The sequence below is a fragment of the Cervus canadensis genome, chromosome 28 (assembly GCF_019320065.1).
Source record: "Cervus canadensis isolate Bull #8, Minnesota chromosome 28, ASM1932006v1, whole genome shotgun sequence".
Taxonomy (NCBI): domain Eukaryota; kingdom Metazoa; phylum Chordata; class Mammalia; order Artiodactyla; family Cervidae; genus Cervus; species Cervus canadensis.
In genome coordinates this window covers 31,460,882-31,484,745 of record NC_057413.1, presented here as the reverse complement: position 1 = coordinate 31,484,745, position 23,864 = coordinate 31,460,882, and the positions used below count along the sequence as shown (strand labels likewise).

The 23,864-nt window shown below is 42.1% G+C and overlaps 1 long non-coding RNA gene across 2 annotated transcripts; it reads left to right on the top strand.

Annotated features, from left to right (window-relative positions):
• Positions 1–2,659: 2,659 nt before the first annotated feature.
• LOC122429477 lies at positions 2,660–14,550 on the top strand. Of its 2 annotated transcripts, XR_006266030.1 has the most exons (4): positions 2,660–3,134; positions 8,552–8,656; positions 12,287–12,421; positions 13,784–14,550. It is a non-coding gene; the product is annotated as an uncharacterized LOC122429477 (long non-coding RNA). The 2 variants fall into 2 exon arrangements; XR_006266029.1 differs by lacking the exons at positions 12,287–12,421; positions 13,784–14,550 and adding an exon at positions 11,356–11,490 and having other exon boundaries at positions 2,915–3,134.
• Positions 14,551–23,864: the final 9,314 nt, after the last annotated feature.

Below are 23,864 nucleotides of genomic sequence, written 5' to 3'. Positions count from 1 at the left end.
GTTGCAGGAATAACAGACTGGAACAGAATTCAACCTGGGGCTCCGCTTCCAACAACTGCCAAGTTCAGACATGCCCATTAACTTGATGCGTAAGTCCAGTGGTTCAGCTTCCCCATCTGTTAAATGGCCCAAGTGTCAGACTAAGTGCCCTTGAATGTTCAAAACAAAACTCACCTTACCCAAAGGCTCTCCCTGATGACCGCCAGATGTTTACTCTGCTTCCTGAGAGAAGCCTCCAGAGACGCGGTGTTTCCCCTCCCCTGCTATTCCTCTCACCTCCACCCCTGTCCTTGTACCTACAAGACCTGTCCTCTCAGGACACGGTGTTCAGTGACCCCCGACCGGGCTGTTGACCACATCCATCTCTCGTGCTGTCTATCATAACTCACTCAGAACCAGTCTTTCTTCTACCTGATCCAATCCCCTAAGGACTGCGTGGTGGTTTAGTCCCTAAATCGTGTCCGACTCTTGCAATCCCATGGGCTGCAGACTGCCAGGCTCCTCTGTCCATGGGATTCTCCAGGAAGGAATACTGGAGTGGGTTGCCATTTCCTTCTACAGAGCATCTTCCCAACCCAAGAATCGAACCTGGGTCTCCTGCTTTGCAGGCAGCTTCTTTACCGACTGAGCTATGAGGGGAGCCCCTTCATTAGTGAAGTGAAAGTCGCTCAGTCTGACTTTGTGGCAGTCCATGCCATAATAGTGGAGTGGGTAGCCTTTCCCTTCTCCAGGGGATCTTCCCAACCCAGGGATTGAATCCAGGTGTCCCACATTGCAGGCAGCTTCTTTAACAGATGAGCCATAAGCACTGCGACAGCTATCTAAACACAGAGACATCCCATCGCTCCTCTGAAAAGCCTTGTGAGTGAAGAGCGAACCTCCCGCCCCAGAGCCCCCTTGCGGCCCGCCCTTCCGCGGCGGGGAGGGGAGGGTGTTTGCCTGGCCGGCCCCGGGGGGCTACCCACACCGCAGCCCTCAGGGCGCGGCCCTAACGCCCGGGCTACCCCGTCCCCACTTCTCCGGGGTAACTGGCACCTGAGCTCCAACCGCCCTTCTCCCGGTCTCTCCGCGCGTCTCCGGGGCGAGACGCCCACCGCGCAGCCCGCGCGCGCAGCGGCTTCCAGGACCTGGGGCAGCGGGGGGCGCTGAGGAAATGGCGGCGACCCCCGCGCGCGAGAAGCCACCGAAACCGACCTGCCCACAGCCACGGAGTGGAACCACAAGCACAACCGCCATCCCGCTCGCGGTTGTGCAGCCCCAGAGTAGCGGCCCGGGAGGCGCCCGCCCGCCCCCGCCCTCACTGCGCCCCGTCTCAGGCAGCCTTCCCTCGGCCGCGCGGCGCAGCTCCCGGGCGGCTCCACGGCCTTCTCGCAGAACACGGCGCAGGCGCCGGGCGGAGAGCTTAGCCGAGCCTCTGCGAGGGTCAGCCGCGCGCAGAGGGTGTGAGCGGCTAGTAGCTGCCGGCGCCTGCGGAGCGGGGGTCGTGTGGCCGGCGAGCCAGGCCGGCGCCTGCGCGGGCCGGCGGCCGGGGAGCGCGGGCCTGCGTCGGGGGTGAGAGCCGAGAGCGCCGCTGGCGCACTGGGGCGAGGGCGGCGGGTGAGCAGCGAGCCTGGCGGGGCGGGGAGCCGGGAGCGTGAGCTGGGAACGTGGGAGCGGCGAGCCGAGCCCGCACCGCAGGGGGCGTGTGAGCCAGAAACCGGGCCCTGTCATTGGGAAACGGGCGCCGGCGCCCCTGGGCCCTGTGAGCCGGGAGGGCGGGCGGTCGTCCTCGCCTGAGGGGCGGGCAGCTGGCCCCTTCCCTGAGGGCCTGGCGGGAGCCGGGAGAAAGGTGCGAGGAGCCAGCAGTGGGCTTGGCCAGTGCCTGGGTCCTGCCGCCGCTGGGCTCCTAATTGTTTTTAATTTGAGGATAATGACAATATCCTGATTTTCCTACCCTACACTTTGGCTTCTGAAGTGACATTTATCTAAAAACTGCTGCATTGTTCCAGGTCAGTCTGTAGCCACATGTTTGTGTTTCTTCCCTCCGTTCTCCCCTCCGTTTTACTAGAGTAGAACTGATTTACAGTATTGTCTCAGTGTTGGCTGTGCAGCGAAGTGAATCAGTTATGTGTCTATATGTGTACCTGCTCTTTAGAAACGTTTTTTCCATACGGGCTGTCACAGAATGTGGCGTCCCCTGTGCGGTACAGTTGGCCCTAGTTAGTTATGTTTCGCTCACAATAGTGTGTAGTGTGTGTGTCAGTCCCAGCATGCCAGCCACATGTGTGTTTCTTTGGTGCATGTGTGTGTGTAAAACTGCTAGAGGGTCAGAAACAGGCTGAATTGTGGTTTTTTTTGTTTTTTTTGTTTTTTTTTTAACTCTTCGGCTTTGAAAAGATAGTTCTTGAAACTTGAAAGAATTACTGCATTTGGATTGTATAGTTGATCTGCAAGGAACATTTCAAGAGACACAAAAGCGTGGGGGGTAGTGATAAATATGTGGGCTTATGACAACAGCAGTTTGCTTTAGTGATGTTTTAACAAGGGCTTCCCTGGTGGCTCAGTTGGTAAAGAATCCGCCTGCAATGCAGGAGACCCAGGTTTGATTCCTAGATTGGGAAGATCCCCTGGAGAAGGGAAAGGCTACCCACTCCAGTATTCTGGCCTGGAGAGTTCCATGGACTATATAGTGCAGGGGGCCGCAAAGAGTCAGACTCAACTGAGCGACTTTCACTTCTATGCTAATAATACAAAGCATTTTGTATGTGCAGAGTACGTTTTTGGCAGTTGTACTTGAAGAAACAGAAAGTAAGGCTGCCCTGTTTGAAGGTGGCACCACTGGAAGGAGACAGGAAGGGCCTGTTCTCTTCGTTGCAGGCGGCTGCTGCCTGGTGATCCAGCACCGTGCCTGAAGTCAGCATCCTGGTTCTGACACTTACCAGCTGTGGGATCTTGGCAAAACCTGTCTTACTGGGTTAAACGTGGGCAGTTTTTAAAAGTAGGGTATTTTCTTAGAAAGGGTTTAGGAAATCTTCAAGCACCTGAGTATTAATTTTAACAGAGTATCTCTGGGAGCCTTCCACAGAAGTATGTGGATCCTTTATCTGGAGCTGCTGGCCAAAGAGGAAAAAAGACATTAAATGGACAAGTAGAAGGTAAGAACTGGATTTGATAGAAAACTCATTGACAGAATGGTAAATTAAAATGGGACTGCTGACATATTCTAATAGCCAGAGAAAATCACCTGTTGGACGTCTAGTGACGAAAAAGATGAGGAGGGAAATAGTGTATCTTATCAGGTGTCAGCCACAGATTAAATTGAGATTGCCATTTCAGGAGCTAAGTTATGAGTTCCTGGACTTCCTTGGTGGTCTGGTCCAATGGTTAAGACTCTGTGCGGTTAAGACTCTCCAATGCAGGGGGTACAGGTTCGATCCCTGGTCAGGGAACTAAGATTCCATCTGATCCATGGCCAAAAGGAAAACAACAACAACAACAACAAAATATATATATATATATATATATATATATATTAGTTCTGTTTCAAGATACTCTACAACCTCAGGAAGGTTGAGAATTAAGAGGAAAGAGGAGGTGAAGGATGAGAGACGCATAGGGCACAGGGAGGAAATGAAGTGAAGGAGATGGAAGCAAGCATCTCTGGGGAAGGTGGCAAGGAAAGAGATGGGTCTTTAGTAAAAGGGACAGTCCTTGACATGGGCGATGATTTTGAAGTGAGCTTGTCCGAGAAGAACAGCAGAGTTTTCCCCATCTTCCTGTTCTCCTGGCTGTTAGAAGGCATTCAGCATTGAGGTGCCTGGGCGTGCAGAGCTGTGTGTAAGCCTCTGTGCAGGAACACGGGCATAGGTACTCGTCTGTAAATGTGTGCAGATTGATGTCATATGAAATGTTACTGCTTTATAGGATGGTGTCACGTTGGCCAGAACAAGAGAACTGGAAAGGAGAAAGCAGGGGTCGTGATGGGGAGATCAGGGAACCTACCACCTGATACAGTGTCCACTGGAAAGTTTCCAACTTCTAATGCAGTTTCAGTTTGGAGGGAAGTGTCTCCAAAGTGAGGGTAGAGTGAGAGTAGGTTGAGGCTAACATTTTAGAAGAATAAATTAAGTTGAAGTCATGTAGAAGCAGACTCAGTGTAGACCAGAGTTTCTCACATTTGATTTAGTTGCCTGGGGACCTTATGGGAAGTGCACTTGCTGAGCAGGAGGTCTGAGATTCTGTGTTTCTAACAAGTTCTCTGACTAGCAAGGGTGTAGCCTTGCCTTTAGAGACATCTGGAAGAAGAGCATTGGATAGTGCAGGACATAAACAGGATCAAGAAAAAGCATTATTTTGTTTTTCTTTCCGAGCGTGTTTATAGCCAGAGGGAAGCAAGGAGTTGAAGTAGCAATTACAGGTTTAAGATACCATTGCTAAGAAAAGAGGGAAAAAGAAGTGGTGGAGATGATCCATAGAAAGACTGTAAAGGGGGAAGACTTAAGACCACAGATCCAGAGAGTACCCTTTGGAGAAGACAGATTCTAGTGAAAGGAGGAAAGTAAGAAAGTAAGTCCTTAGGGAGGTGAGTTTGGAGTTGATGAGGACACTTGAGAGAATTCCTTCTAGATGGCTTCATTGTATTTCCACTGAAAAGAGATGAAATCATTGTTGCTCCAGAGAATACTGGGGGTTGGGGAGAAGGGTGGTGGTGCTAGAAGTAGGGGAAACCCCAGCCACTCTAAGTAACTCTCAGGCATCAAAGGTATATGTTGTATTGATATTTGTTATTTGAAGTAGATTAATTTGAATATGGAAGGCATTGATTTTCTTTTTCTTTTATTTAAGATAACTGATTTTTTGGCAGTTGTTTCACAGAAATCCTTTGAAGCATTAGCATGATGTAGCAAACCAAACTAAGTTTTCAAACAAAACAGATGAATAGGGTTCATTCCCTAAATGCTAGAGCTGTCATTTTCAATAAACACTACACTGATTTTCAAACATGCAAGGTTTTTAATATCTAATAATTTTGTGGCAATTGAATTGTTCATAAAGTTCTTATGGAATACAGAATAGGGAACAGATTGAGTGAATCAATGTAAGTCATACTAGAAAACTAAAAATTAGAAAAAATGAGACACACTAGTTAGCATCTCTTCATGAATGGCAGTGACGTGTAAGATACAATAAGCTGTGAAGGAGTAGTGAGTTTGAAGGGAGAGGAGGACGTGGAAGTGATTCTCTGACATAAGAGTTTGTAGGAGGTAGTCAGAGTTGTATTCTTACTCACATTCTAATAAATGGAGACTTTGTTTTCAGATTTTTCAGATTGGGATTCTACTCCTTTGAGCCTCAGTAATGAGACTTGTCAAAGAGCCAGGCATTTGCAAGTTGATGATCAGTGTCTGTTGATTTCACAACCAATGACCAAAAATCAGTCAGCATCCACAAACTTGGAACAGATGACCTTGTTAGGTAGTTAGAATAGGAAAAAAGAGTCCAGAACAGCGGTGGCTGAAAGACAAGGAAGGGTAGAGCCCACAAAGATAGAACAAAGGAAGGTCCAAGGACCGGAGTGAGGACCTCAGGTAGAACAAACAGCACTCCTGGCTAGCCCAATTTACATCGGGCAAGCCCAGGGGGAGGATAAAAAACATATAAGAGAGGAACCAAAGGGCCAGGGGTGTCTCCCCTATGCGTGTGCGCTCTGACTCTCTCTCTCTCTCTCCCCCTCTCTTCTCTTTGCGTCTTTTGGGTCGGCATGCCCTCACACCTCCAGGATGTATTTTCCAAATAAAACTGAGCTGTAACATGGAGCTATAACACTTTCGGAGGGCTGTGACGCGCCGAGAGGTTAAAGTCTGTTGCTTCAAATTTTTGCTGTGACAAGACAGAAGCGAGGAAATTACACACTCCCTTGACAACCTTAATAGATGAAGAAAAGGTGAATATTGGAGTGGTGTTTCTGGTAGGGAATCACATGCTCCATCAGCTGTGCAAGTCTCAGCTGCCAGAAGACAGAGAAAGCAAACAAGGCAGTGAAGAAGCCCAGAGCACTCAGCCCTGGGCCACCTGTGCACCGACGTTTCCAAAATTAGATGTTGTGGCAAAACCTACTGTGTGCTGACTCCTTTTATGCAACCTGCAGCCAAACAGTATTTCTTAGAAAGGTGTTTGCATTCTTCCTGTGACCATAGTAAGACAATGCATGACAAAGAGTGTCAGGAGAAAGTAAATTCATTTAGGCTATCATGTAGCATACCTGAGAGTGGGTAGCAGGATTATATGTAGAATTTTGCATCTAGTTGGGAGACCTGGGTAGACATCTAGACATTGCCTTCTCAAAATGTGGCTTCGTAGTCATATTTTTGCATAGCTCTAAATTCATAAGTATTTGTTATAAATTATATTCAGTATGACTGCAGGAGCACCTCTGAAGCCAAATGCTAAAATATTTCTTGTGTTTTCTATGACGTTATATATTTTAGAATTGGCTTTCCCAGTGATAATGGGAGTCATGGGAAATTGCTACATAGTACCTCCTCAGTTGTACCTGTCTAATATATCAACTTGTTTTATTATTTGTAATGAATTAATAGTTCAGAAGGAATGTTGGTTTTAAGAGTGCTGTATCATTTAAAAGCAGTGTATAGAAAAGCAATTCTTATTCTACTGGGATGCCCAGACTATTGAGTAACCACATCTAATACGTGTTGTCCATGAATACCAATTAATTTAGTGCCTTCAATCGGTCATACAATCAGGGCTCTAGTAAGAAATCATACACTGTTTCTTTTTTCACTCCTATTGTTTTTTCTTTTCTTTCCTCACCTGTAGAACTTCCCTTTGCGTTTACAAGATTCTCAGTTATCTCCTAGAATAGTGACTACAAGCTATAAACTCAAAGTGTTTTGTGTGTGTGTGTGTATGTGTGTGTGTGTTTTACATCTCTACAAGTGACTTGTTTGCTCTTGTTTCTCAGTGAGCTTGGTTGGTCCAAGAAGCACAAATTCAAATAAATCACCTACCTGAATCCTTTCAACACTGGAAGAAGTGACATAGGAAAACCACCAAATAAATAGAAGCAACTTCAGACAGTTCATGCAGATTCTCAGTCTCTTCTCAGTCGCTACCTTTTATGGAGTAACCGGCAGAGTCTATTCCTTTAGGGTCCCAGGATTTGTACATGTATTGATTTCATATAGATTTATTCTGTACTCGACCTAGAACATTTTATATCCTAAATATTTCTGGAACCATTCCCCAGTATAGGCCTGCATCACCTTTTTTTTTTTTCATTATTAATGTCTTCAGATTCTTCTCCCTCCACTTATTTGTATGCCCTTCAGATTCCATCCCCTGTAGTGTTTAGAGTCACCTGTCTTAAAAGCACATGTGACCGTAAACCACTCGTCAAATCGCATTAATATGTAGACATCTTACAGCGACGCGTGATGCTTTCATAGTCTGACTTGCGCCTGACTCTCCATCTCTCACCCTTCTGTCCTTTGCTCTGGAATCCTGAGCTGCTGCTGACGCCCCCTCACCCGTCCCTGCGCTCTGAACAAATGTTCACCCTCTCCTGTGCGCTTCTGTCGCCGTCTTGCTACAGCCTTCCGTGCGCTCCCTCTCCTGCCCGCTGTTCCCGTGAAGTGCTGAAGTCTGCGCTCAGGCAGTCTCTCTCGAAAAGCCATCCCTGACCTCCTTTATCTACACTTCTCTTTAAACTCCAATGTCTAGTACTGAGCAGGAACCCCCCAAATAATTATTGAATAAAGAACTAAAGACTTATGTATACCAGGATGATCTTGAAGAGCTTGTCCTCTGCAGTCTAAGAGCCAAGAGGGTAGACATGTGAAGAAATAACTTACATTCAGGTGATGAAGATACACTTGAAAAATCTATAAAGTCCTACGGAACTTTAGGAAAGAGATACCTGTTTATCTGGGGGGAAAAACAGCTATAATCAAGGAGAACTTTACGAAGCAGGCTGAGCCTTAAAAGGTGAAAAATAATTTGTTGGGAAAGAAGCATTTCAATTTAAGGAATTGAGAAAAGGAAAAAAAAAAGTAACAGGAATTTTGTAAACCATGAATAATGTTGCAGTTGAAGCTTGGCGTGTTGTTATGAAGTAGAGAAGAGAAGATATTGTGGCTAATGTCTGTCCAGTATTTTGAAATTTTGTTTGGTTTCTGATTGTTTTGTTCACTGATGTTTGGATGAATTTATGAATGAATCTTTGAGATGTTTGTGTGCCTGTAACCTGATGAATTCTGGTATCTCCCAAAAGGTTTCTTGAAGTTTTAGATCATTGGAAGTATTTCTTAAAGACGTAAAAATTCAGCTGAAGATTAAGATTGATATAAGCTGGGAGGAGGGATCAGGATGGGGAGCACATGTAAATCCATGTCTGATTCATGTCATTGTATGGGAAAAACCACTACAATATTGTAAAGTAATTAGCCTCCAACTAATAAAAATAAATGAAAAAAAAAGATTGATATAAGCTGTCATTTGATGCAATGTTTTAAATCTATGTTTTAAATATTCTATTTTTATCTAAATATTCTAGGTAATTTTAACAAAACGTACAGATTTGTCAGCAGAACTAGACTTAGAAATGACATGAGAGGAAGAACAAGAAACATCTGATGGAGATGAAAATAACCATTCACAGGTATGTGAAAGTGTAAATTTAAATTTCTGGTTTAATGCTATTTTCTAGTCTTTAACAACATAATACAGTTTGCAACAAAGTTCATAACAAATAAAATTACCTTTCAAAAGTAGACTTTTAGAATCAACAGATGATCACTTAAGTTTTTATAGCACTTCAACCAGAAAACATAAAATATTGTTAGAGTCTACTGTAATTTATAGCTTGTCTTTGGAATTTAGGCAAAAAGCTCTCCTGACTACTGTTTACTTCTTCCATTTTTATGATTTCTTTACATGGTAAAGAAGGTGAGATCAAATACCAAATCATAGGATTAAAGAGTTGAATTTATGAACAATAGGACAATGATGGTCCCTGACCTAGATATGTGTAAAGAGAAATCATTGCCAGTGGTCAAGGTTTTCTGTTGAAATTGCCAGTCACTGGTGCCAAGACTAAAGATTCATTCTCTCTGATATCTCAGCATAGTTGACTTCAGTTCAGTTCAGTTCAGTTGCTCAGTCATGTCCAACTCTTTGTGACCCTGTGGACTGCAGCAAGCCAGGCCTCCCCGTCCATCACCAATTCTCGGAGTTTACCTAAACTCAGGTTCATTGAGTCAGTGATGCCATCCAACCATCTCATCCTCTGTCGTCCCCTTCTTCTCCCGCCTTCAGTCTTTCCCAGCATCAGGGTCTTTTCAAATGAGTCAGCTCTTCCCATCAGGTGGCCAAAGTATTAGTTTCTGCTTCAACATCAGTCCTTCCAATGAACACTCAGGACTGACCTCCTTTAGGATGGACTTAGGGATGAGCATTCAGCAACAGAGTAGATCATAGAATCAGCCCAACTGCCTATTAAAAGTATTGAACCTTCCAGAGTGGACCTTTGTTGTTAGGGTACAAATAATAACTTTATAGTTTATTTCATTTCCAGGTGGGAAATCCGTAAATATTATTAAAAATGCTTTATCCACTTTCATCGGTGGCTGTTAGGATTTAATATAACTGAATGTAGGGGCTTCCCAGGTAGATCAGCTGGTAAAGAATCCACCTGCAATGCAGGAGACCCCAGTTCAATTCCTGGGTCAGGAAATTCCCCCGGTGGAAAGGCTAGGATACGCACTCCAGTATTGTTGGGAGATCTGGGTTCAATCCCTGGGTTGGAAAGATCTCCTGGAGGAGGCTGTGGCAACCCACTCCATGTTCTTGGCTGGAGAGTCCCCATGGACAGAGGATCCGGGCAGGCTACAGTCCTAGGGGATGCAAAGAGTCAGACAGGACTGAGTACACACATAACTGAATTTAAGCAGATAATGTGTATTGATGTATAACATTATCATTATATATAATTTGCATTAATTTAGGAATTGGTTTCTCTTTCTGATTGGTGTTAATAGATTTTGGCTCCTCATAATATAAAGTTTGTCTGTTCTCCAGATATTAGTCCTTAAAAAAAAAAAAAAAAAAGCTTTCAAATGTGCTGTAGGGACTCCCTGTTTAAGATATAGTGAGAGGAAATATTTTTAAGGGAAGCCAGCATTTATAACATTAAAAATCATCTCCTAATTCATTTTTGGTAGATTTAATATACATGAATTAATTCAAACAAACAGGGACAAAATTGGGTTTTGAGTTCAGGTGTTTCTCCTATTTTCGGGTAAGGCAAGTTACTTTTCACCTAACCGCAAAAGGGTGAGGTGAGGACGAGGGCCTCTGGCCGGAAGTCGTCTCAGGGCCTCGTCCCCTTGGCAGCTGAACTGTAGCAAATACACGTAAACAGCTGCACAGGCGCTATTTCCTGGGACAGGCAGTGGAGAACTGGATGGTAACTGAAGGGGAATAGGGAGTTCACAGGAGTTTCCTATTTTATATTCAGAGGGGAGCTTTTAGTGTATATATGCTGCTAGAAATGAGCCAGCAGAGGACGTGTTTATTGAGTTGAATCTTGTTTCCATTTCCAATCTTGGAAAGCTTATTGATTGTATGACATTATCTTTCAACTATTACAGTAAACTAATTGTACACAGTACTTCTGTTCATATATAGTTTTGTGGTAAGGGCTTGTTCATTGGTTCTGAAGTGTAATATTCTTATGTAATTGAATATGCAGATGATTGCTTCAATTAATTCTATCATACATAGATTTTTAAAAATTATAGAATCATGAATATACAAACCCTTAGGCTATACTGAATAGGATTTAATTATTCCTTGGTGATTCTGGATGATCGTATCATCGTGAGTAGCTACGGTTTTGTAAGGTACTCTGAAACATCACATCATATTAACTTCATGTTGTTTAGAGATTCCTGGGAAAAGGGGAAATTTTTGTTTATATTCAGTAGAAAAAGCTATTGACAATCTTTCCTTAATTATTATTTTTGGATCATGAAGTTCTAAATTACTAAAACCATGCTTCCCATACTAAGAGTGTCGTTAACACATCTTGTGTGCTCAATAAGTGCATGTCAGATGCATGTAGAAAGAGCAGAATGGTTACATGAATGCCTATTGATGAATTTCTTTCCAAAAAGCAAGTCTTTATTGCAAGTAGATTTCCAATATTGCCTACATGGAAAGATGTTTGATTTTTCTAGAAATATGCTAAGATTCAGAAATCATTAATTATTTATAGCTATTGGTAGGCATGGAATAATAATATAGATTCATTTGCTATGATATTACTTAGAAAGACTTCTTTAAATCTCACTTTCTCAGCATGCTTTGGAGCCGCAGTGTTGAGGCCAGACTTCCTGGGTTTGAACTCTGAGTCTGTTGGTGACCTGCCGTGGGCTTGGACATGGTCCTCAGTCTCTCTGTGCCCCATCTTTCCCTGTGTAGAGACCTCATGCATTACCTGTCTTCGAGAATCACTGTGAGGATCAAAAGTGCCTTCAGATATGGCAAGTGCTGATCATAATGCATAGTGGTTGCATAGGAAGTCCTCAGAAGACTAATATCATGGTTATTGTGGTTTTCTTAAAAATGGGTTTCTTTCTTATAAGGAATTAAGGAATACTCCAAGATAGGTTTCACTGCCATAAAAGGTAGTTCTTATTGAAAATGACAACTGCCGCAAACCCTGGTATACTGCTTCCTATCAAATAACACAAGTAATGTTATATTTTTCCTTTTCCTTTGATCTAAATTCAATGCTTTATTAGTATTATTCATATATTTTCTTTGTCCATTAATGCCACTCTTATTCATTGTTTAATCTTTTAGTAAAAAATTACTTCCCAGTGCAAAGGTTTTATGTAAAAAGCGAAAGTTTAGATATTGTTTGTATTTTTAAATATTTAATATTAGCCTGAAAAGAATCATTTGTTATTTTAGGGCTGCAAAGAAAACATCTAATGAAAAGAATAAGGTATAATAAAAAAGTTAATTATAAAAAATATCATCCTAGTAAAATATATTTTGTAAAAGGAATAGTGTCAAAACAGAAAATCTTCATATGTTGTAGAGACATACACTTTGAGAACTTAATTTAGAAACACTATTGATCAAAGTATCATTTTGATAAAAATCTGTCCTTTTAAGAAGTGTCTATTTTTCATTTAATGACGAGGTATTTATCACCTTTGCACAGTTAGTATATTTTATAAATATTTTAAGGACATTGTGAAACAGTATTGTTTATATGGAGGTCAAAGCACAGATTAATGACGTGAGCTACCTGAATGACTGAACTCAGTCATCTGAAAGTGCTTCCCAGGATGGTGATGTCTTCACTCTAAGATTTCCACATTGCAAGTAGAACCACTTGGCTTGAGGTATAAAGGTAGGACCATGGTGTAAATATCAACAAAAAGCCTGTTTGTGTATAGTGTAGTAATACATGCTCACCTTGTCTAGGACTGCTCTAGAGCTATGGATATTACAGTGCTGTGCATCTTATAGATATGTTTTGTATTAAAAGACAGTGAAAGTGAGTGTATACGCTGAGCCTATGATCATTCTTACTGTACCTGAATTTATAATTTTATATATATACATATATATGTCATTATTTCATTTCTCTTTCTCTTCTACTAGACTGCAAGCTAAACAAGAGCCAGGGTCATGTGTTTTATCTGGAGAGCTTAGAATAATGTCTTCCACTTGATAGACACTCAATATTTGTTCAGTGTATGGAGGAGTGGACATGAAAGACACAGTCCTTTATACTCAAAAATTACTCACATCAGTGTGTTTCTTGTTTCTATGTGTTTTCTTCTTGTTGCAGATTGTGTTAGCTTGTTGAAAATTCGGGATGCAATTCTTTCATGTGAAAGATAAATAGAACTTTAAAAAAGCCACTGTGAACTACTTAGAGGAGAAATTTAAAAACTGGAAAATAAGGTCCATGAGCTACAGAAAGAACTGTCGGAGAGAAAAGAAGTGAATCACAGTTAGGGCATCAGAAAGTGGAGTGGCAACGAGAGCTTGGCAGCTTGAGATACTGCACATCCTAGTTTTAAAGCAATATATGAACTGTTATTTACTTCAATACTGCAGAGACGTAGCTGTGTTATAATTTTTAACTTATCCTCTGGGATTTTACAGGGGAGAATACGTCGTTAGTATTCTGGAGTGTGAAATTCATGGAAATAATATAAGTTCTTAACAGTGAATGCTTCTAATGACTTAATGTATATTTTTCCAAATCATCATTTTCATGATCATACAGGAGTCCACCATAACGGAAACCTCATTCACGATTCAACAGATTGACTTTCGATTCTTTTTCACTTTTCTGTATTATGTTTAATCTTACAAGGAACATCTTTTCTACAGATTCATTTCTACGTTTCTAATTATTTTGAATTCCTTTTCTTTAATAATAGTGTATTATTTGGTTAAAGTATGAGAACGTTTAGAAACGGTCTTCGATCCATATTTCTAAACTATTCTTTAGAAAGTTTAGATTACTTTTCATTTCCACCCACAGAAGTATGAAGTAGCCATTTTTCTCAAGACAGAAAAAAATATTTATGCTGTTTTATTCTTAACCCTCTGCATGAAAACAGTGATCATTATTAAGTGTTCTTCACTGTATTTCCCATCATTTTACTATTTTAAACATTGTGAAGAGGGAATGAAAGTTACTGCAGCAGTGAATAGTCTCATGTTTTTTTTAAGAAGAGCTCTATGAATTTTGCAGATTGACCTTAAAGCAAGAAGAAGAGAAGAGAAGAAATGCTGAGATTTTATATGAAAAAATTAGGGAGCAGTTAAGAAGAAAGGAAGACCAATATAGTAAAGAAGCTGAAATGAAACAGCAACTTGAACTCACTCTCAGAGCACTAGATGGAACTGAAGACTGAGAAAGGATCTGAATCAGGTAGAGTAATCGTTGCTGAAAATTTCAAATTTCTAACACCATTTCATCAATATTATTTATAATATCCCATTTATTTAATATGTATTATTTAGATTTCAAACAAGGTGTTATCCCAACCTAGGTATGAACTGTGACATTCGTAGTTTAAGTGATTAGTTTCTTACTATTCTTGGCTTCTAATAGATGCTCTGTATGTGTTTTCTGAGTGGAGGACTGGATATAACTTGAGGTTAATTATTAACATAATGATTGGCACTTTTGATACATTAGACAAAATAATCTTCTTAATTCCAATCCATGTATTAATTTTGGGTTTTTAAATGTTAAAATACAGTCTAACTTGGCTTGAGACTGTGAAGGAACGAGTTAAATGCTTTGTAAAGAAATTTCCTTTCACAATAATATATCTGCATGCTTTTGCTCTGTGATAAATTTAGCAGACATTTAAATTAAGATCCAAGTTAATCACGTGAGATAAAGATTCTTGTGCTTGAAAAGGCTACTTCCTCTAAACAGTTTTATATATTTTATATTCTGCTTCTAAGCTTTTAACTGTTTTTTTTTTTTTTTTCTTTTAATGATATGGGCCCAAAAACTTCACCCGCCAACCACAGACATGCAACTTGGCTCATACATTATTCACAAAAATCTATTCCAGTACCATGGATATCTCTGTGAAAAATAAAACAAGATAACTCCGAGAAGACTGTACAGAAAAACATCTTCATAACCTTCACTAGCAAAGCATGCGCGTGCATACATACACACATACACCCCTCCCTCAGGTTTGATACTTTGCCAGAACGACTCTCAGGACCCAGGAAAGCACTGCCCTGACGTCCACTGTTGTACTGTAGTGAAAGGAATACAAATGAGAACCAGCCAAAGGAAGAGACACCCAGGGTGAGGTCTGGGAGGGTCCCAGATATGAAGCTTTGACTACCCCTCCCCGAGGAATCAGGACACACCACCCTCCCGGCACACTGCCGTGGAACAATGCACATGATGTGGTGTCAACCAGGGAAGCTCGCACAAGCCTGGATGTCAGGACACAGGTGAATCGATGGATCAAACTATGACGGACTGAATCACAGATGACGGAGCCCTACTTCTGGTCCCCTCTCCTCTCTGCAATGATGTCAAGAGGCTGAAAGCCTCAAACCTGAGGGGAGAGTGGGAACCTCTGAATTTGCAGCCAGGTGGTCAGAAGGGAGAGTGGCCCTGGGAACACCCAAACCATGGCTGGTGTCTGAAGTGAGGGCAGTCTTAACCTATGAAGTTTGCTCTAACTAGGGAGTCAGTGTTTGAAGTCACTGCAGCAGATGCTATGACTTTCACTTTGCAAATGAGGGAATTTAGGCACAGGGAGAGATGGAGCCTCCTGCCTAGGATCTCACAGAAGCAGAGCCAATATTTCCACAAGAGTCTGCTTGCCTTCAATCCTGTGTCTTTAAATATTGTGCCTCAGTGACTGAACAAATCAAGAATTTATCACACATATTCACAAAGATAAGCAAAGTATGTGTGTGCCTGCTGAGTCTCTTCAGTCGTGTCCGACTCTCTGTGACTGTATGGACTGTAGCCTACCAGGGTCCTCATCCATGGCATTCTCCAGGCAAGAATACTGGAGTGGGTTGCCAAGCCCTCCTCCAGGGGATCTTCCCTACCCAGGGATCAAACTCGCATCACTTACGTCTCCTACATTGCCAGGCAAGTTCTTTACCACAAGTGCCACCTGGCAAGCCCCAAGCAAAGTATGTACACACACATATTTTATGAAAAATTTCCAAATAATGATGCCAGTTTTGCACCCTACTGATGGATCTCTAGCAACTAACATAACGGGACCCTTTATTTTGTTAATAGTATTTTTCCATACAGCATTTAGAATTACTACTACCATTCTCAAACAGACCAAAAACTACTGAAAATCAAAGGTTCAAACAAAAAGACAAGTACTATAAATACTACTGTAGAAGCTGAGCCAGAAGCTCAGCCAGTTTCCGACTTTACAGATTTGAACAAGAGTGCTAACTTATCTCTTCAGCAGACATGTGAAATCGTAAAGGCCTTGGCAAGACACTGCCATAACCCCACCTGAGGGCTCTAATCCGAAGCAGCCGGTCATGCCTGGAACATTAATACCGCATTGGATCAGAAGTTGTCTTGATCAGGAGAGGCTTAGGACTGAACCACCAGAAGGTAACACGTGGATTTGATTTGGTTCCGGAGGCAGACAAACCACTGCAAGGGGACCCCTTCGGGACAACAGGGAAAAGGGGAGCAGACTGGATGGATGCTGTGAAGGGACGGCCACTGCTCCAGACAGGAGAGTTACACAGTGGTCACAGGTCAACTATACAGTGAGAAAAGGCCCCAGAGGGCCTTATTTCTTAAAGATGCACACAAAACTATTCAGCGGTAAAGTGCCTAATGTTTAGCCTAGACACATAAAACAAGACGAAGCAATTATGGCGAAATGTGAAGAACTGTTTGACCTATATGATGGCTCCATGGGGGGCTGTAATATTATTCCCTAGTTTAAGAATAGTGCAACTTTCCATGATAAAAAACGTTTAAAAGGAAACAAAGAGAAAATTCAGAATGCTCATAGAAGAGAGACATCGCCAAGAATTTCTGACACCCCCTGGGACGGGAACCCCCTCTGCTCCCTGCCACCCTCGCAAACACAGAAGCTCACAGGCAGGCTCCGGCGCAGCGCTGACTTCTTAGCAAAGAACACTGTTGAAACTTGATGGCTGGGACCAAATCACCCCGTCCTCCTGACTTTGCGTTATTCCTGGTAAAACATTTAAGGAAAAGAATGTCTACTGAGAACAAGTCACATTTTCAAAGCCAGCTAACAACTGAGGCCATGCTTGTTAGCCATTTGTGTTAGTAGTAAACCTACCTGCCTCCACATCAGAGCTTTTGCTAATTGGATAAAATAGAAAAGGGTCAGGGAATTCCCTGGCGGTCCAATATTTAAGACACTGCACTTTCACTGCTCAGGGCACAGGTGCAATCCCTGGTCAGGGAACTAGGATCCTGCAAGCTGTGTGCACAAACTTTAGTTAAATAAATAAATAAATACATACATACCTAATTTGCCTATGATCATACTCCCACTCTCTTGTTTAGCCATGTGGCACATTGGGTTTTGTACACTGATGAATTTCCATTGTTTCCAAAAGACAATCTTTGCCTCACTTTTTAGAATCCCTTTTTCATGATGGGATAAGAGATCAAATATCACGGTGCATCAGATTATGGCCTCACATCATGCTCTCATCCTACGAAGTCCTCTTTCTATGATATCAATACTTTCAAATCCTCATTCCCAGAAAGTGAGCAAAGGACTCTAAAGTCAAGTGCTTCTCCACTCATCCAAGAAATAGTTCTTTATCTTCAACTCTGGGCATGTTTGTACTTTAGGGTCCTTTAAACAGAGAGGGAGAAAATCTTGGCTTTACCGTATAAAATATGTGTCTCCTGAGATATCAGACAAGCATCACCCTTTCCAATCAGATGTGCAATTGTTTACTGGGTGTGGTGTTTCAGTTTTGCAAAATGAAGACTTCTGAAGAAGGTGGTGGTGGTGATAGCTATATGACACTATGAATGTTTAGAATACACTGATTGGTCTGTGCTCTCAGTCACTCAGTCACGTCCGCCTCTTTTTGACACCATGGACTGTATCCTGCCAGACTACTCTGTCCTTGGAATTTTCCAGGAAAGAGAACTGGGGTGGGTCACCAGTTCCTTCTCCAGGGGATCTTCCCGACCCAGGGAATGCATCTCCTGTGTTGGCAGTCAGATTCTGTACCACTGAGCTATCTGGTGTGTATCTTAACCACAATTGGAAAAAAAAAAAAAGAAAACAAAACAAAACAAAACCAGATGTACAGAATTAATAGATATCTACTTTAGAGTGTTAAAAGGAACAGATAAATACAAAATGTATGTGCCTGCTCTAGACCCTGAAAATAGAGGCAAAATATATGTCCCGTGTCTTCTAGATCTGTACCACGTACATAGATGTACCATGTCTTCTAGATCAGTTCTAGATACTTCTGCCATTCTAGAAACGTTAGATTTATTCTCCACACTGCTTACAATGTGCTCTTGATTATAATGAATAGCACAAATAAAATACACCCAACTTAACATCAAAGTACTTGATTCAGCACACAAGAACTTCCTTAAAAAATTCACATTTCCATGTGAGCAATGAAATAGGAATATATTTCTTCTGACAAAGAATTTTAACCAGAAACTGATAATAGTGGTGTCCCGCCCTGAACCAAACTAGGAGGATAGGGCACAGAATTTTAGATCCTGATTTTCCCCATGGTACGAACAGAGGAAAATCATTCCCTTACTGGACCAAGGCCTGTTCAGTCACCTCCTAAACAGCTGTGTAAACTGTTCTCCTTCCCGCTGGTCTGGCTCACCTCTCCTGTCAGCTGCATGACCACCATCCTCCCTCTCGATCCCACCGTCCCCTATCCACATGGGGCCAGGGTCGTCCTTAGATGACCTTAGAACACAAACATGCCACCACCTGCCCCACATGCTTAGAAATCTCCCCTGGTGTTGCTCTCGGCCTGCTCACTAAGTTCCAGCCACACTGGCCTTTGGGAAGGCCCAGGTCCCTGGGCATCCCATCCTCTTTCAAGACTCAGGGCCTTCGCACATGCTGTTTCCTCTAACTAGAATGCTCTCTGCCCACAGTTACTTCCTCGCTAAAACCCGCTTCTATTCTTCGGAAAGAATTTCCCAGATTTCACAATCTACCAATATTTTCAGTGCATGACTCTCCTCCCAGTATGGTGTTTTCCTTCACAGCAGGTACTCTGACCCGCTTTACCTGCATTTAAAACCTGCCTTCTGCATGACACTGTTGAGGGCCATGGGGACAAACCTCTTGATTCTGCTGTTTACAGTTGAAACACCAGAGCCCTTTATCAGCTCATAACTGCTGAGTTGCAGGAACAAATGAAGGACTTGGGAACCTGAGTGCAGGACTTTCCATTTCCCTTACATTTACCGCAGACCTCTTGCACATCAGTTCCTCATCATCAGTAACACAGTCACTGCAAAGTGTTCCTACTCTTCTGTGTACTCCACACACCCTAACAACATGCTACCGATTTCTATGCCCAACTAACTGATGAAAACACTACCGAACAAGGCCAGGGACGAAATCTCAAGTTGCAGACATACTTCTCTCCAGGATGAGCTCTCAATAACTCATTTTCCCTCCAGCAGTCAGTACTCTTGTGTCTCATTCTTCACCCAATCACAGGTCCTCTGAAGTTTGTCATTCAGCTCAAATTCTCCCCTGTGCCAACTACCATGCTTGACTCTAAACAGTCTGCAACTCCAGAACCCTCTAGCCTACCAAGCTGTAGTGTTCTGCAGCACGAGTTCCCAGCCAACTTCAGTCAAGCTTTCACAAGTCTCTGCTACTCCTGCTAAATTTGCAAGCTGCCTGTTCTCCCTTTAAGCCCACTAAGGCCTCACCTGATGAAAACAAGCAGTGGAAACAATGCACTGTACTCATCAGGTCTGTTACTTGCTCCTGGATCATCTCTTTTGGATCCACCCTAATTCCTTTCAAGTCACACCAGTCAAACAAGAAGTATTTATTGAACATCTACCATGTGCCAAGCACTATTTCATCCCTAGAGACATAACAATCATTAACACAAATCCTTCTACATCTGTATAGCTAGGGTATGACCAGGCTCACAGAGAATTTAAAAAATAATAATAATAAATCATATCTAAAAACTAATGTTAAGATGATCTGACATCAATATCATATTTCTTAAACTGTTTTAAAATATCAACTTACCAACTTACACATCAGGTAGGTTTTGCTCATCTAAGGCTTTCATCTCCTCCAGAACTTGCCTCAGTCCATCCTCCTGGAACATACACAATTACACTCATTAATTCCCCTACCAAGTTTGTAGCAACAGTCTTTGCTTATGTATCTTATGAAAAACCAATAGTCCTTCCACACCTACTAAGATGGCTATAATAACAAGTGTTGGAGTGGATGGGGAGAAACTGGAACCCTTGTCGAATGCAGGTAGGAATGTAAAATGGTACAGCCCTATAGAAAACAGCCTTGTGAGTCCACAAAAAGTCAAATTTCGAATTTCCATCTTATCCAGCAATTCCTCTTCTAGGTATACACTCAAGAGAACTGAAAACCTATGTTCATACAAAGTATGTCTATTCAATGGAAAATTACTCAGTCAAAAGGAAGATGCTGATAGATACAACAACATGAACTTTGAAAACACTGCTTACTGAAATAAGCCAGACACAAAAGGACAAATATTGTATGATGCAACTCATCTGAAATGTCTAGAAGAGGCAAACTCATAGAAGCAAAGTAGATTAGAGGCTACCAGGCTGAGGGGGTAGGAGAGTGGGTAGTCACTGCTTAAAAGCTATAGAGTTTATTTGGGGTTATGAAAAAGCTTTGGAAATAGAAGTGATGGTTGCACAACAATGGAAATATAATTAATGCCACTGAAGTGGACACAGAAGAATGTTTAGAAATGGCAACATTTAGTTTTGTATCATTTACCACAATTTAAAAAAATAAAAGGAATGAATTACCAACAAAATACACAATCAACATAGTCATTAAGGATAATCTTAAAGACTGAGAAGTCAGACAGAATGGAGCACACACTGTATGCTTTTAACTGGCCCTGTACAGAGGAGTTTGCTATTGCTGGCATGTGGACTCCAGAAATACAATAAAAAAGACAAATATAATCTGTAGGGGAAAGAAAATCCTTGGCTACCTAAGGCTGCAGATGGGAAGTAGCCAGTGCCACAAAAGAGAAAAGGGAATCCTTGGGATAGCAGAAATCTTGGTTGGGTTGCTGGTTATAAGGATTGTATACATTTGTCAAAACTCTATTAAAATGTGTATTGTGTTATACATAAATTATACCTCAATAAAACTAATGACAAAAAAACAATAGTCTACAGGAGTAATAACACATGACAAAAGCATGAAAATAACTTATTATTTATTGGAAAAGGATCTTAAAAGGTTACTACTGGAAAAAAAAAGAAAAAAAAAAAACCTACACACTGCTAGGATAGAAAACAGAATGGCAAAAGGAGTTTTTCCGCTTTCTACTTTGACAAATTTCTAAAACAATTTCCCTTGGAAGGTTTAAAAATATTAGAATTAAAAAATTCATAAATGCTACACAATGTTTGTCAACAGGCACCCCCTATGCCTGAAACACTGTAAAGAAACTATATTTCATTTAAAATTTTTACAATATAAAACCCAATAATGCTATAACAATGACAACAACAACAACAACAAAAAAAAACCAAAACCAAAAGAAACCTCAAAACAAAACAATGATAAACAACCCATCTACTGTTAGAGGCAAAATAAATGCATTATCAAAAAAAAAAGAAAAAGTGCTTTAGCACTACGGGTATAACTATAAAATTACACTATTTAATGCTGTTTGGATGTAAGAAATGATTTCTAATGAAAAATGGAAACATGACTTTTACCTACTCTTTCATCAACTGGTTAAAAAGATATCATGGAAATGTCTGATTTACTAGAATTCACTCAAATATTCCTTTTATCACAAATATTATTTTAAAGGACAGCTGAAACTCTTGCACAATTAGGAGATGAGCAGGTATACAAAAGATAAGTATGAAATAAACTTGTAAAGATACAACCAAGTTTTCAGATTTAAATTTTTATTTATTTTTTAAGACTTAAATTTTTAAAATTTACTCTGGGAATTGCATCATTTTCTGCTCCCACCTCCAGCTGTAAGCCCCTGGAAACTCAAGATAATTTTCCTAAAGACTCAAACGATGATCAGTTCTGCAGATACAAAGTGCATCATTCCAATTTGCCAAACACAGCACCTAACCATGAGGGATTCTGGAATGAACAAGGCAGAGTCCCTGCTCTAAACCAGCTACCATCTGCCAGGGAGGAATGATTCTTGAAAGCATGTGTGGGTTCAGGGTGTGAGGGCTCAATCAGATCAAGACCAATTCTTAGTCTAATTCCAACTCAGCTGTCCCAGTGGCCAGCCCCCCCAAAGGCAGCCACAACTGCAAGAAAAGGTGCACTGACGCCCTCTAAGACCCAGAAAAGCCAGTGATTTTACACTTCTAAGTTCATCCCTGAATCCCCCACCTCCACCCTGCCGCTTCCCAAAGTGGGAAACCAACACTTCAAGTCTGAGCGAACTAGACAGCCGGACTAACAGTCTGAAAAGCCAGCACCTGTGGGCACTGTCTGCACCTTTGGGCTCCTTTCTTCCCGTGTGACCTAGTCTTCCCACCCTAGTGGGGACATATTTGAAACCTCCGCCCTTCTCAAATATCTGGCTTAAAACTCAGCATTCAAAAATTAAGATCATGGTATCTGGTCCCATCGCTTCATGGCAAATAGATGGGGCAAAAATGAGAACAGTGGTAGAATTTATTTTCTTGGGCTCCTAAATCATTGCGGATGGTGACTGCAGCTGTGAAACTTAAAGACTCTGGCTCCTTGGAAGAAAAGCTATGACCAGCCTAGAGAGCTTTGCAGACAAAAGTCCCTCCCTATAGTCAAAGCTATGCTTTTTCCAGAAGGAATGTACGGATATGAGAGTTGGACCATAAAGAAGGCTAAGCACCAAAGAATTGATGCTTTTGAACTGTAGTGTTACAGAAGACTCCTGAGAGTCCCTTGGACAGCAAGGAAATCAATCCACTCAATCTTAAAGGAAATCAACCCTGAATATTCCTTGGAAGGACTGATGCTGATGCTGAAGATCCAATACTTTGGCCACCTGATGTAAAGACCTGACTCATTGGAAAAGATCCTGATGCTGGGAAAGATTGAGGATATGATGAAGGAGAACGGGGCTACAGAGGGTGAGATGGTTGAAAGACATCACTGACCCAATGGACATGAATTTGAGTAAACTCAGGGAGACAGGGAAGGACAGGGAAGCCTGGTGTCAGGCCTCAGTACATGTGGTCATAAAGACTGGGGCATGACTTAGGGACTGAACAACAAACCCTCTGCGATCTACGTCTCCAGTGAACCTCCCACTGTGGTCTCCTAACTTTTAGATGAGGTAACTGCCTGAAGTTGCAAGAATAACACAGACTGGAACAGAATTCAAGCTGGGGCTCCGATTCCAACAACTGCAAGTTCAGACATGCCCATTAACTTGATGCGTAAGTCCAGTGGTTCAGCTTCTCCATCTGTTAAATGGCCCAAGTGTCAGATTAAGTGCTCTGGAATGTTCAAAACAAAACTCACCTTACCCAAAGGCTCTCCCTGATGACCGCCAGATGTTTACTCTGCTTCCTGAGAGAAGCCTCCAGAGACGCGGTGTTTCCCCTCCCCCGCTATTCCTCTCACCTCCACCCCTGTCCTGTACCTACAAGACCGGTCCTCTCAGGACAAGGTGTTCAGTGACCCCCGACTGGGCTGTTGACCACATCCATCTCTCCTGCTGTCTATCATAACCCACTCAGAACCAGTCTTTCTTCTACCTGATCCATTCCCCTAAGGACTGCATGGTGGTTTAGTCCCTAAATCGTGTCCGACTCTTGCAATCCCATCGGCTGCAGACTGCCAGGCTCCTCTGTCCATGGGTTTCTCCAGGAAGGAATACTGGAGTGGGTTGCCATTTTCTTCTCCAGAGGATCTTCCCAACCCAAGAATCGAACCTGGGTCTCCTGCTTTACAGGCAGATTCTTTACCGACTGAGCTATGAGGGAAGCCCCTTAAATATGGGGAAGCCCCTTACTTAGTGAAGTGAAAGTCGCTCAGTCTGACTCTTTGTGGCAGTCCATGCCATAATAGTGGAGTGGGTAGCCT